Below are 11999 nucleotides of genomic sequence, written 5' to 3'. Positions count from 1 at the left end.
TTCCATGGGCTGATAATTGGAGTGAATATGTTGTTGAATCGGTGGTGTGTTTACCACCAAGGACAAAGCTGCTTTGCTCATTTGAAGGTTTGCTTTTCGTGTTCTAGCCTCTAAGGCTTGTTTATATTGACGGATCTGTGTTATGTGGTTTGTAAATGTTTATAAAAATGGGATTATTATATTATAGTCCATGAAACGGAGTTTTCTTATTGATACTATTTTGAAATGAAATAGTTGTAGTCGGTTAATTCTAAAATGGGGTTGTTATGTAGTTTGTTTCTTAGTATGTGCGCGGTGATCCGAGTCTATGCAAGCGAAGTGTGATTCAGAGTAGAATAATGATATTTTAAAAGTAATTAAAATTTGTTTGGTTGGATATATATCTACTTAAATACTACTAATAAGATTGAAATGAATTTGATTTCATTTTATTCCTAGAAGAAATTTACCGATAGGATTGAAATGAAGTGGATTTCTTTATTTCATTCCTGGTTGTGTAGTTTTTATGTATTGACTTTCTTGTGCCTCTACTGTGGTTGCATACTAATTATATATATTGTTTTCTAAAATGTGTTGAGTTGTCAATGCAGGGGTGGTGCTAAGAAGGTTGTCATTTCTGCCCCAAGTGTAGATGCTCCCATGTTTGTTGTCGGTGTCAATGAGAATGAATACAAGTCGGACATCAACATTGTCTCCAACGCAAGTTGCACTACCAACTGTCTTGCTCCCCTTGCCAAGGTTTGTTTATATTTCAATGGTGTTAAGATTTTCTGAAATTCGGGATCTCTGGCTGTTGTGGGATCTCTGAAATTCGGGCTTGCTACCAATGTGTGCACTTCGAGGGGAAAACGCCAAGAGTAACTCCCCTGCAGAATTCGCACCCTCTAAAGTTAAATACTCGGTGACTCCCTCGAAGAGTGTTTCTCTGCGGTGTTATACTCCCCTTCCGACACCAACTGCGGTTGTCGCGACACTCGGGTGAGATTTCTCTGCAGTGGAATTCACCGATGCCTTCTCCGTAGCTTTCTCCGGAGCTTTCTCTGCGGGGTTGCTCCGCGATCCTCATGGACGGTAGTGCCCTCATGGGCGATCATCGACTGCCCTCATGCTCGTTCTCAAGATCCTCCCGATCCTCAACCCACCAGTAAAATTAGCAGCAGCCCCCCTCATGTACTTCAAAAGACCCCCTCATGTCTTCAACAACCCTCTCATGTTCGGTGGCACTAGAAATCTCAGCAGCCCCTCGTGTTCGGCATCGGCTCCCTCTTGATCGGTAGCACCCTCATGCTCATGGGATTATATCGCCACAAAGGCATCTATTCTTTCTGCGTAGAAGACACTCTAAAAAAAGTATATTCGTGGTATGGGATGTAAACATGTGTTGCTTAATTGCTTTGTTTGCCTTACTTCACTTAATCAGCGATGAAGAAAGAAGACAAACTAGCGAAATATAAAAAAGAATATACTTGATTGCCTAATAGCGGATGGGATTTAACGCTAAAAACAAATGGGTAACTAACTATTCATGAATATCGTCTATTTAAGGTATTTTAACTATTTAAGGATGCGTTAAGTGCTTTTCTTGGATTCACAAGAACTTTCTTATGTCGATTGTAATTTACTTGTATGTAGGTGCAACAATCAAAAGGTATCCCAAGGGCATCGATTATCGAATTCCATGCCAAGTGTCACTTGCGGTAATTGCATTTTAACAAGGAGTTCACTAAACCTTATTTTTAACTTTTGTATCTATTGCCACACATGTTATGATTGTTATCTATGGAATTATCACACATTGAGTCGTGCTTAGTTTGCAAGCTGATATCTTGGGCTTCACTTGGGTTGATTTGATCTTGGGGTTTAACAAAGAAAGAATGGATCATTGTTTCAGCTTATTGCCCGCTTTTGAGAGGTTAGAGGCTTCAACTTAAATATTTTTCTCCCTCGTGTATAATTAAAGACAATATGTATTGCAGTGGAGATAGTAATTAAATTTTAACTACTCTTCTGACATCTATTCTTATACGTGTTTAGGCTTTTGCTGATGAAATTGGAATTCCATTCATGGAAACCAGTGCGAAAAGTTCTACAAATGTAATAGTATTAGTAGTAGTAGTAATAATAGTAATAATTATCTTTCTTTCTTTGGCGTTACTAGTATCTTGAATAGATTTGTATTAATTTCATTGACTTTGGCAGAGTTGTTTGGCATTAAGATATGAGGCATTGATTCTTAGAGAGAAAATCTGTGGATGAAATTGACTTCAAGTTTCATATCAAGAGTGGTTCAATTTTGCTAAAGATTTAGTGGGAAATGGATTTCACTACATTGCCGTCAAGGTAATTAATGAAATGCTATTGTTTGCTTATTGGTGTTGTTGTTAAGCTAAAATTTTACTTGTTTGTTTGTAGGGGTGTGAAAGTGCATTTTCATGCATTCAGGCAAACAATGTCGTTTGCTGCTGAGAGATAAGTTCGTGCTTGATAATGTGAATCTTTCATGAATCTCCATTTGGGTTTTGATGCAGAGGTGAGAATCCCTAGTCTTTTTTTTACTGTTAAGCTCAATCCACTATATCTTAGATTATCAGTATTTAGCGTTTGAATTGGTCTTGATCCCCTTATTGTCTGCTTCCTGATTTTTTCTCGGTCGACTATTTTATCTTAATGCTAGGATCTCTTTTGGAGCATTTGTGGAAGTAAATGGGTGTAGGGTTTTCCACAACGCAAGTTGTTATCTCTTGTTTAGGATCATATAGTATTTTTTTTTTTTTTTTTATGGTGATAGTTCAATAATAAGTTTGTGAGGTTTAGAAAATCGGTCAAAGTTGTGAATGTATATGGTTGGATTAGTTTTGTACTTTATCAGTTTTTTTTCCCATATATATTATGGTTTATTTGTAAAATAGTATGAAAATGTATTGTGTACAGGATAAATTTAGCTTAAATAAGAATTTATGATTTATGTATATGGTGCAAGAGGGGGCATCTTTTTGTAGGTTTAGCTAGTCACTACAAAATATGAGAAATTATTATTTTTTATTAGCAACCCACCCATCAGCAACGGTTCATAACCGTTACAAATTATTTTTAAATTAATTTTTTAAAATTAACTAACAACTTTGCAACGGTTAAAAACCGTTACAAATTACCAAAAGCGTTTGTGAAATAAAAAAAAAACGTTGCAAATATTTTAAATTTGTGTACAAAATAGTTATAAAAAGTGTTGCAAATCATTATTGCAATGCTTAAAAAGCGTTGGAAATTTATATTTGCAACGCTTATTAACCGTTGCAAAAATTTCCAACACTTTACCCACGCCATATTTGTAACGCTTTTTTGACGTTGCAAATAGCCTGTTATGGTGTAACGCCAGTTTTAGTTATGGAGTCATTCATCAAATGTTTAAAAATTCACTTGCATACTTTTACACTGTTTATTGCAGCATCGAAATTGATGTAACAATACATACTATCTTTATCCACACTCAGCTTAAGCCAATTTTGTAATGAGCACTCTGACTTCGTGGTCCAAGAACAGAGTGTCAATGTTATGTTCATTGTTCTTTTTATAAGTCCAACCTATTATGCTTGCTTTGTTCACTAAATAACACTCTCACCAAAATAATAAAAGATCTGCATTAATAACTATACACATCATTCAACGATATGCAACACTCTTAAATTACGTCTATTCAAGTATCATCCACATTTGAGTTACTCAAAATATATTTTGCACATATTACATTACAAAATGCAAACTTCTAGCAGAGACAATCTGCTTAACAAAATGTAAACTGAGACAATGCGCTGACCAATTACAACATCATGGCACATAGTTCTCAATCACCAGTGTTCCATCGCCAAGATTGTAACTAATGAATTGTGCTTTTGGTGCTCCTGCCTTCATTACACGTGATCTTTTCGTTAGCAATAATGCCTCATACTCCATATCCTCTTCAACCGTCATGGAGCAATCCAACTTCTCTGCTATTCTTTTCTTCAACTGCACCAATACTCAAACAATTAAGGAAACAATTAATAAATACAATAAAAATGTCCACATACCAATAAGGGTAACTAATGGTTCATGCTGCAATGTAATGACCACAACCGATAATGAAAATAACTAATGTACAACTGTCGATGATGCAATATACCCTAGGGAAAACGACAATCAAAATTCTTGCTCCACATACCAATAACTATACGAAGACATCTCATGATACAATGTCATGGCCAAACTTTACAATGAAAATATGAAAATAAATAAAGAAGCATTGTCGACACAATATAATGAAAATGACCTTCTTAAGCACTCCTCGCAGAGGGAGGAATTCTTGTGGGGGTTGTTCATCATGGAAAGCAGGGCTCTCATAATATCTCGGAATGTCAAACTTAGAAAGCAATTCACAGGAAGACACGAAAGAATCTAACTGCAGAAACCGCATCTCAAATGCCCATTGCGCATGCAACTAAGTCAAAAGTAAACTTCTCATAACAACCTTCCTTTTGGCATCACCATTATCAAACCTCGCATAAAGGACCTTGCAGAGCATTTGTATGCGTCTCATACTTTTTTTTACTGTCAGGCTTACAGTCTTTATTTATCAATGATATGCCCCGTGCATACTCATGACAGGTTGCACACAATTTGAAGTTGTCCATTTCCAATCTCACCAAATCCAACTCCAAACTCTCCAAACAATCGCGTTTCATTTCTAAAACATACTTCATCAAGAATTTAACATCAAATCCCCAATACGTAAGCAAATCTAAGTCACTCACAATATTGAAAAACTTTCCACTCTCAACATTCATCATATCCAAAGTTAGTTTGTACAAACAGTTCATTGTGACTATGAATATTTCCCACATGTGGGCTTGGGTGTCTAAATCCACACAGTGATCTGAGGTGATTGTGGATGACATTATAAGAACAACCTGAAACTGTTATTGTTCACCATACCAACAATCTCTTCATAACTCTTACCCACTAGCCAGTACTCATCAAATGTCCCTATCTCAACATGTCATCTCCACATTCTGTTTGCCCTCTTTTCTCCTATAAGATTCAAAGTCATTTTCATATTCGAAATCCACCACAGCCATTACAATATGACAGCCACAAAATAAGCTAAAAGATAGACGACAATGAAACTTAATTAGGACGACAAGTACAAAAGTTCAAAAGGTATAAACTGAATATAGATCCCCCCCCCTAACTGAAGAACAATAAATAGGCTAAAAGAAACAGAAAGTGACGAGCTATCAACTAAACTAAACTAAATACCAACTTCTCTGCACTAAATAAAAAAATATGTGGGTCTTGTTGCAGTGGGAATTGGGAGGGAAAAAAGGGCAGGATAAATAAGAGGGAAAATTCGGCAAGAATGGGTTGGCCTTGAGTTGACATGATCGGGAATCGGAATTCAACTGTAGTCCTTTCATAAGAGAGAGGAATGGAGGGGAGTGAGATTTTTGTGCATTTAGGGTACGTTTGGCAACCCTGGGAATTCTCACATTAACTAATTTTCGTGGGTATTACCATTCTCATACAAAAAACAACTGCATGAATTAGAATCCCCATGAGAATAGGACTACCACGTTCGGCTGTATTTGAAGTCGCACCCAATTGCGTGAGAAACGGGAATAAGATTTTGGGGGAATTCTCGCAAAGTTAGTTGCCGAGAATAGTTGGGTTTGTTACGCTCAAATCTATTTAACAACTCCACTCTCCAAACTTCATCCTCTACCTCAAACATATTCTCTTTTGCAACAAGTTCAACAAGGTACAGTAAAATCTTATTTTTGTAAAAAAAAATTCATTGTATGTCTTCTTCTTTGTTGATACACAAAGTCTTATTTAATTTTCTTTGTTTTCTCTTCATTGATACGCAGGTTCAAAAATCGTTTTGTAGTAGCGGTGATACTCTCGCAGGTACTGCTACTTATTCGTTGGTCTTTTTTTTTTCTCTCTGTATTCAAGTTGGCGTGATTTTTCCCTTCAATTTTATTACACTGGTGGGGGGTTAATCCTAATTTGCAAAGGTTACTCAATTACACTGATGGTAACGAATAACTCAATTGCTTTATTGATGCATGTTATTAAACCCAACTGATGGTAAAACATATCTGAAAGATGAGTAGTAGTATCAACGAAGGGAAATGTTCAAGAAGATATGGTGATGTGAAGCTTAGGAAAAAATTAGTGACAGATATGATTAGTGTACAGGTTTGAAGATTCTACAAGAGCAAGAGATTAAAATAATAGTAATAGCTTTGAAATGGAACGAGTTGGTAAAAATAGCTTTGAAGAAACTCAAATTTAATGGACAAAGAAGACTCGTACTGAGTTGTATTTTTTAGAACATAGCATACTCCATTTAGCTACCTGCTGTCTTCACTTTTTGTAGGAATTGAACCTAAAATTTCACTAAGACACCTACGTAGAAGAGTAATCTGCTTCCCCTCTAGGTATGCTGTCATTAAGCTTATAAGTTCTATCAACTCTAGAATAAACTAAGTTAAGAAGTTCATATCATCCCACGAAAATTTGAGATTACTCAATTAAAATAATTTGCTTCCCCTTTAGGTCTTCTTTCATATATATGGAGTGACTTCCATTAGTGTTATCACAAACAGGAAAACAATTTAATATTTGAAATAGTGGTGAGCACTAGAAGTGATCTATTAAATGCCTAAATCCAGTCAGGTTATTCATCACAAACTACAGATGAGATAACCACAACAAAGAACTTTAAAATCCATGTGTGTGCTCTGCTCTAAACTCGTATGACATAAGTACGTAACAAAAGAGAATAACACATAACTTATCTAAAAGATGAGTAGTAGTTCCAATAGTATCAACGAAAGGAAAATGATCGAGATGATATGGTGATGTGACACTTAGAGAAAATTAGTAACAGCTCCAGTTAATGTATAGGTTGAAGAGTCTACAAAAGTAAGAGGTAGAAAAAAGATGAAATGGGCTCAGTTGGTAAAAGAAGCTTTGAAGATACTCAGGTTAAGGTTATTTCAGTTATCTAGTATGACATATTTGTTAGTTCACACCAACAATTCTTGTTGAAGTCCCCCACGGATACAATAGAAGAATATGAAACCTGTATGAAATTCGCTATTAGAAAACCAATGATGGCAATGACCTTGTTATTCCTGATCATGGTTCCTATCTTATTATTTGAATTAATCCTACATATAAGTACTGAGAGAGATGGAGTAGTTGTGGTTTATATAATGATTGCATGCTGAGTCTATTGAAGATTGTAAAGAGAAGCAAGGAAGGTTTGATGAAGCATGCCTTTCGAAGGAAGCAAAGGAATGTTGGGGTGGTAGACTATGGATATTGTAGTTTAGATTGTCGTCCTTCTCAGGATGATTCCAAAACTCTTCCTCTTGCGTTGTTATATCATTATTATAAAAAAATAAAAATAAATAAAGGATTTTCAAATGGCTGTCATAATTCATAATAATCAACACTCAATAACTATGAGTCAATCAAGCTTAGAAACTAAGTCTAGTTTTCATTTGAAGAAGTCAGCCATATATGTTGACTCATCTCAGTCATCTGCATGAGTTATTATTTAGAGAATGTATCAAACTTCGATCATGAGTAGGCAAGCATCTCACTTTCCGTCACTATTAGCACATGATTACTTAGTGACGTAACTTAATGACAAATGATGAACATACACTCTCTTGTGGTTCTCAACAGTCTATGTCTTGATGTTTCAACCTATAAAGTGTCACTTAAAGCATCCCCCAGTCGGGAAAACAGCAGGGATCCACATCTTCAAATGTTCCTTCCCAGGCACAAAATAGGCAGAGTAAGGTTGAATTCCAATATAGTTCAACACTTCAACTTCAACTTGCACGAAAACACATTGGTACTTACTAAATAATAAGTAAATAATATTGTAGTCAAATAATTAGTGATGATATGCTCTACTGTTTATATTTTTTGTTTCTCATAACTTGTTACTTACTTTTGTATATATACTCTGGAAATGTAGGAAAATGACAAACGATTACCGAGCTATTACATGGATTTGTTGTATTGTTGCATGGATTTATTATCAGATTGGATTGTCTATTGTATACATAGATCGAGAACCATCTAGGAATAGGGATTTAGAGAGACATCAAATTCTTAGGAGGCTTTACATGGAAAGTGATAACAATTGTCATGACATGCTCAGAATGAATAGGTTTGCATTTCATAGGTTGTGTGCACGATTAAAGGGGAAGGGTTTGCAATCTAGTAGGTGGGTTGTTGTAGAGGAGCAAGTGGCTCTATTCCTTCTCATTGTTGGCCACGACACGCGTATTAGGCACAGTGCATTTGGTGTCATAAGATCTTCTGAAACAGTGCATCGACATTTTCACAATGTCTTGCGAGCTATCCTAAAACTTGGAAAAGAAGTTGTGAAGCCTGCACGTGCAAGTTTTTCTCCACAAATGGGTCATAGTGTACACCCAAGACCTTGGGCCATGAGATATTTCAAGGTAAATATTAGTTATGTGCATCATAAAGGTAAATATTAGTTATGTACATCATAAAGTTTAAGGGCACTCAAATTCTTAGAGACCATTCACATTTAAATTTCTTATAGGATTGTGTTGGTGCAATAGACGGTTCTTTCATGCCAGCAATGGTACCCTTAGATGACCAACCACGTTACCGCAACCGCAAGGGTGATATTAGACATAACGTTTTGGTTGCTTGCTCTTTTGATATGAAGATAACATACGTTTTAGCTGGGTGGGAAGGATCAGTTCATGACAGTAGGATGTTGAGATCCTCTCTAACAAGAGTTAGAGACAAGTTAATTGTTCCAAACGGTATACTTCTCAACTATATTTTTTTTGTAACTTATTATATATAATCGATTTCATGTTCACATATATTTTCTTAAATTCGATTCGTAGGCAAGTATTACCTTGGTGATGCGGGTTTTCCACACGCTCCTGGTTTTATGACGCCTTATCGTGGGACTAGATATCATCTGGCTGAACGTCTAGGACGAGAACCAGAAACAGCCAAGGAGTTATACAACTATCATCACTCATCTTTGCGCAATGTGATTGAGCGTGTATTTGGGTTGTTAAAAAAACGTTTCGCTTACTTGAGGACAACCCCGTTTTATCATGTTGATACACAGATAAAGCTAATACTTGCTTGTTGTATTTTGCATAACATAATACTAGATGATGATCCAAATGATAATGGCAATGAATGGGTAGACGAGCCTGAGGAACAACACAATGATTTAGTAAATGACCAGGAGGAAATTGCAGCACTTGAACCAAATAATGATTGGACAAATTTTAGGAATCAACTTACAACGACAATGTGGAATGAACGCCCCCCTCGTAGAAATAATTAGTTTGTCTTTATATGATATGATTTTATGATAAATATTTTTTTTATGAAATTTCATCTTTGTGGTATGTTAATAGTATTTTTTTTAGCAACTTTATTGGTTTCATTTTTTATCCATTTATTTGTTGGGGCCGGGTAATAATTAATAGGACTAATTTTACGTTGTAAATTAGATGAATACATTTTCAACTATTTTATTAAATAGGTATGGAATCCCAATCTGAATCTGGACGAGTTTCAACAATTCGGTCATTTATTTTGGAATGACCGGATGGACCAGTGATGTTGGACGCGTTAGCGTGAACAAGCGTAAGCTTTGGTAACAAAGGCCAAGGGGATGGAAAGCTGTAGCATATACAATGGTGGTTAATAATGTGTTGCACATATGATGATGAAAATCCGCAGTACCAATGCTAGAAACCGTTTGAAGACATGGAAGAAAAATTGTGAGCCGGAGTGCAGGAATTACTAAGTTTGAGTGGTTTTGGTGGGATGGTAAGAAAAAATTCTTGCCGATGAGTCCGTTTTGACCGATGCTTTGAAGGTATTAGTTTTATGTATTACGTGTCATTTTTTTTTCCATAATATCTAATAAGAAGTAAACATTTAACACTTGTTATTTCATATTTGACAGGGAAGGAAACATTTGAAAAAACTAAAGGGCAAAGGAATTGAGAATTATGCAGAACTTCTTGAAGTGGTAGGAAATGATCAAGCAAATGGCTTGAGAGAGACAACTACAACCATGGCTGATGAAGACATGCATGCTAATGACGATACGGAAGACAATGTGAACATGGAGGATGCCGATGATAATGTTGGGGATGAGGACACAATACCGCCTACTCCTGATTCGTCCTCATCCAACCCAATCCTTGCTCAACCAAATGACAAACTAAAGGGTCGTCGGTCTGTGATTGCAGGGGTACAACGTGAGATGGTTGGAATGCGTAAGGAAATTGGTCGCATTGCAGGTGCTATGGAGTCAACAAATGAAATGAATGATTCTCTCTGGGCTCCTGTGAGGGAAGCTTTAAAAGCCTTTGATGATGTGGATGAAGACATTAAAATTGAAGCTATGGAGTGGTTTGCTCAAGATGTTGAGAAGCGAAGAATGTTTCTCAATATGGACGAACATCAACGTCAACGATGGCTCATTAGGAAGTTTAATTACAACACGATGCCATATCCAACTCAATTTTAGTTGGCATTTGGTATAAACTAAGGAACTACAGTTTAGTAGAATAAAGTAGTGTGGAAAACACTTGTTTAACATTTAGGATTTATGATTTTTAGGTTCGTTAAACTTTTTATTCCTAGTTGGCGTTAGGAAATGGTTACATTGCTTAGGCTAATAAGTAGTCTTTTAATTTATTAAGTCTTTAAAATAATTGATGTGCTAATGATGATTGTTTATTAGTGTTTGTGTTTTGCTTTGTTAAACATTATTTAGTTATATGAAATATTTATATATATAAATATTTGGTGTTAATACTTATTTAGACAGGTATGCCAACTTTCTTACCACGTCGTCGTGTTATGTGGACAACTGAAATGGACTCTGTTTTGGTGGACACATTGAGAGAGCTGGAAGATGACATAAATAGAAGGGGCTTTAGAATTATTTCTTTTTGTATTGCCAATAAAGTGAGTTGCATATGCGGTGTTGACGTCTCAGGTCCCAGTATTACAGGTCGGGTTCGTCAATGGAAAAAGATCAATGAGGATATACAAAAATTGATGTCAATTGCAGGGTTTGCATGGGATGATGAAACAAATCAGGTACAAGCCGAGGAAGCTATTTGGAGCTCTCTATCAACAATGCCGGTACTACCAAATTATATATACAAATATTCTATCTACATGCCATTTTAGTTAATACACATATGATTGACACATTTTGTAAATTTAATAGGAGAGAAGGCACTTGCTACGATATCTTGGAAGATCACTTCCCCTGTACCAACGTTTTGCTGAATTTTTTAACGATCAAAATAATGACTGAGAATGAACCCCTATTGAAAACCAATTATCTGAGGAGATTGGAGATCAAGTGCAACCTGACGATTGAAGACATACCATTCTATTTTTAAATATTTTTAGTTGATTTTTGAATTTCAGTCAGTTTTTTTTTTTTCAATAAGTTTTTATGTACTTCTGTCTAAAGTACATAAAAATTCTATGACAGGACATTTGTTTCTTATTTTTATGCTACAACTATTTTTAAATAAATTGATGTTCTATAATTTTGACAATGCCCATTTTATATGCTAGCTTAGATAAATTATAATTGACGATGTATAATATGTTGTACTGTATGAAATTTGATCTTCAGATTTATATATTGTGTTTGGAAAGACTATTATTTTGGTTTTGTGAAATACTTGAGCAAAAAAAAATTAACAAAAATGGTTTGGGAAATTGATGTGAGAATTCTTAGCAGCCAAACAACATGTGGGAAATTGACAGTGAGAATTACCGAGAATTCTCACAGTTTGCCAAACAACCATAATTCTTGCACAATCATAAGAATCGGATTCCATTAGAATTCTAACTCTCACGAGAATTCCATTTCTCGTTTCCAAACGCACCCTTAG

At 35.6% G+C, this 11999-nt stretch overlaps 2 long non-coding RNA genes across 2 annotated transcripts; one reads left to right on the top strand and one right to left on the bottom strand.

The window, feature by feature from the left end:
* The first annotated feature begins 2203 nt into the window (after nucleotides 1-2203).
* Nucleotides 2204-2969, top strand: LOC147508739 (uncharacterized). The gene is made up of 3 exons (XR_015216421.1): nucleotides 2204-2340; nucleotides 2413-2530; nucleotides 2675-2969. It is a non-coding gene; the product is annotated as an uncharacterized LOC147508739 (long non-coding RNA).
* Nucleotides 2970-3665: 696 nt separating this feature from the next.
* LOC147508738 (uncharacterized) lies at nucleotides 3666-5144 on the bottom strand. Its single transcript, XR_015218160.1, has 2 exons — nucleotides 4307-5144; nucleotides 3666-4005 (listed from the first exon to the last, which is right to left on the bottom strand). It is a non-coding gene; the product is annotated as an uncharacterized LOC147508738 (long non-coding RNA).
* Nucleotides 5145-11999: the final 6855 nt, after the last annotated feature.

Source organism: Coptis chinensis, chromosome 3 (assembly GCF_015680905.1).
Source record: "Coptis chinensis isolate HL-2020 chromosome 3, ASM1568090v1, whole genome shotgun sequence".
NCBI classification, from domain to species: Eukaryota; Viridiplantae; Streptophyta; class Magnoliopsida; order Ranunculales; family Ranunculaceae; genus Coptis; species Coptis chinensis.
This window is presented reverse-complemented; position numbering and strand designations above follow the sequence as displayed.